The 3,311-nt window shown below is 42.6% G+C and overlaps 1 non-coding gene across 1 annotated transcript; it reads left to right on the top strand.

Moving 5' to 3' along the window:
* The first annotated feature begins 244 nt into the window (after positions 1-244).
* On the top strand, positions 245-317 carry trnar-acg (transfer RNA arginine (anticodon ACG)). Its single transcript has one exon. It is a non-coding gene; the product is annotated as a tRNA-Arg (tRNA).
* The last annotated feature ends 2,994 nt before the right edge of the window (positions 318-3,311 follow it).

The raw sequence follows: 3,311 nt of genomic DNA, 5'->3' as shown, positions 1-3,311 counted from the left end.
CGCCAGAACGCATATCACAACATGTAGCAGCTCCTTTTACCTGCCGGCCCAGGTGTGTGGGGTGCCGTGATCGTATAGTGGTTAGTACTCTGTGTTGTGGCTGCAGCAACTCCGGTTCGAATCCGGGTCACGGCATTGGCTTTTCCACATCACCGCTGAACACTAGGCATGGCTTTTGACCGCTGGCCGTTTGTCACTTGAAAAGCATAAACAGGTAGGACCCTGCTCCCCTTAAAACTCACATGGGCCAGTGGCGCAATGGATAACGCGTCTGACTACGGATCAGAAGATTCTAGGTTCGACTCCTGGCTGGCTCGGCTGCCTTTTAAGAGCCCAGAGGTGTGCCCCAAACTCCAGCTGCCGAATTGCTGGCAGAGTAACACCTCCCACAATCCCTGAAATGCGGAGAGTCCTGTACTGGGAGCTACGCTGGCTTTCTGCACCCGGAACACCAGCCCACGCTCTGTCTAGCGGCTGATCTTCCACTGGAGTGACAGCTCGAGTAGCTGGATGTTCGGTCAGCGCTGGCCGATTTTGTGCTCTGCAATGCAAGGTCCCCATGCAAAGCTCTGGATGATACCGCGCTGGAAATCAAACTGCTTGGTGGTCGAGTAAAACACCGATCTCAACGCTCCTGGGGAGACCTCCCATATGGTCTAGCGGTTCGACTCCCGGTATGGGAACATGACTTTATTGGATTGCTTGCAGAGCTGGCAAGTAGTTCACCAAATCACTCAGTTAATAACGGCCGGGAACGCTTCCTCAACGGAAACCAAAAACGATTACTGATTGCAGCCAGCAGCATGTTGGTGTTGTGTTCATTTCGATTCACAGCGCAAAACGTTACATAACTGATTTGTCATCACTTATTTATTTGTAGGCTCCCATGGGCCAGTGGTGCTACTTGAAGAACGATAGTCTGGGTCAGCCGGCCAATCACAGCTCACCTGGGAAATCTTTCTCGCCCAATCACATCGGCCCGTTACATCTTTATTCCCCAATCCCTGTGCTGAAAAGATGGACAGACAATGGGGCCCGCCCACAACAATCGATGGATCGTGCGCGCTAATGACGTGTCATTCAAGTCAAATGTATTCGCATAATTACAGTGTGGCACAGTAGCGGATTACAAACGAATTACTGCGTCAGGTAAGAGACTATGTTTTTTCAGTGTGGGATTTACCTTTTTATTTTAATAACTTTGTTTAACCTTTATTTTAGTAGGTTTTTATTTATCTTTACTTTAACGGTTGTTGTTTACACATCTAGATGTAAATATCTGGAAATGAAATGTGAGAATTCTGGTCTTTAGCCTTTTATACTTTTTTGGAACTTAAAGCCAAATTGTCTTCAAAGTATAAAAAACATTTGAGTATTTTCAGAGGGGACTGTACAAATAGTCTTAATAAGTGAGCGAGTGTGTATCTCTGATAGAAACTACTATATATTAACTGTACCAAGTCAGTGTGTTTTATGAGTATTGTTCATTTCCATCAATCTAACCTAACACTAGCCTACAATCTCCACAGAAGGTTGATCTGAAAAAGAGACCTCAGTCTGGGAATTCCTCCACATCTAAGAGTACATCCCCTACCCTGACTCCATCGCCATGCCCAACTCCTAAGCCTCTAATTGGTGAAACCCTGTCTTCTGCTTCTTCCCAACCATGTTCTAAAAGTAGTGGTGGCTCCAGCAGTGGCAGCATCACTGATGAAGGTCAGTGCAAATAAAGATGATCAGACTTTATGGTGTGTAGGAATGTACTCTCATTCACACTATTGCAGTTTACCAGTCTCTAACATACAAAAGTCAACATGGTTGTGGACCATGAACGTAGACACGGTATTCAGAAATGAACACATCTATCTACAAAATACATAGACCACCCTGAGCAAATTGTGTCAAGACATAGAGCAGGGTAAAGGTATAAACCATAGCTTTAGAAGTCCTCTGCAGAAAAGGGAGAACTTGCTGGAAGTACAGCCATCTCAGAAGTTCTCCATCAGTAAGAGCTTTATGTTGGAATAGCTAAATGAAAACTGCTGCTGAATATAAGCACTGCTCAATATTTGGGCAATACCACTGTTATTGTGAAGCATGGTGTTGGCAGGAGTACTTCTCAGTGGCAGGAGGGGAAAGACGGGTCAGAATTAAGGGAAGGATGAAAGCAGCCGAAATACAGAGAGGTTCTTAAAGAAAACTTGCTCCACAGTGGACACAGCCTCAGATTTTAAGACAAGGTTTAACCTTTCAGAACGACAACATGAATATATCCAAGACAACCCTGGAGTGGCTTTGGAACAACTTTCTAAATGTCCTTAAATGGCCCAACCAAATCCCAGACCACATAGGACTTCAGTGAAGCAACATGAAGATGGCAGTTACACCTGTAGCCTGTAGAGTCTTGTCAAAGGAGACTTAGAGCTGTACTCAGTAAATTGTGCATAAATCATAAGTGAGAAGTGGATTAAATTGTTTCCAAACCTACAGTGTCAATGATCTTTACTTTTATTCCTTTTTCACAGATGAGCTGTCAGGTATACAAAGAAAACTTTCCCTGGAGAAGTACCAGCCCATCTTTGAAGAACAGGAGGTATAGACATGGCCATCTCTAAAGTCTGCAACTTTTTCTTGTACTTACATGTTATTTAAATAATGGATTTAACACAATAGTTAATAGTTTGATTTTCTCTTCAACCAAATTCCTATTTCCAAACACTACAATTGCATGCTTGCATTTTTCCTCTCTGTAAATTACCTGTATTGTTTTATTTACAGGTAGACATGGAGGCCTTTTTGACTCTGACTGATGGAGATCTGCAGGAGCTGGGGATTAAAACAGACGGGCCCAGACAACAGATTCTGGCAGCCATTTCTGAAAGTAATGCTGGAAAGGTGTGTTTTTTAAAAACTGCTAGTCAGCGTTGTCTAATCTGGTCCCATGTTTATAGACAGTTCTGTTATATCATATGAATTTTATTATTTTACTATCCACAGTTTCCAGTCATCTTTTGGGAGTAGCGCAGCATCCTGCAGGTTATTCACATTTTGAGTATTAAACACAAGATATAATAGATATAAGATATAAATTAAACATTATATAGATTGTAAATTTTCACATTTTTTGCAGAATCTTTGTGTACTTATTGCCATTTCACTGGAAGCTCTAATATACTTTATACTTTATATTTATTTTTTTATACTCCAGTTTGGGCAAGACATCAGCTGCATTCCCTTAACAAAAGGTAACACTTTTGGCCAGATGAGGGACTGGAGAATGGTGCCAACTCACTTCAAGACTGATCGTACCC

This window comes from Hemibagrus wyckioides, unplaced genomic scaffold, assembly GCF_019097595.1.
Source record: "Hemibagrus wyckioides isolate EC202008001 unplaced genomic scaffold, SWU_Hwy_1.0 Contig36, whole genome shotgun sequence".
NCBI classification, from domain to species: Eukaryota; Metazoa; Chordata; class Actinopteri; order Siluriformes; family Bagridae; genus Hemibagrus; species Hemibagrus wyckioides.
This window is presented reverse-complemented; position numbering and strand designations above follow the sequence as displayed.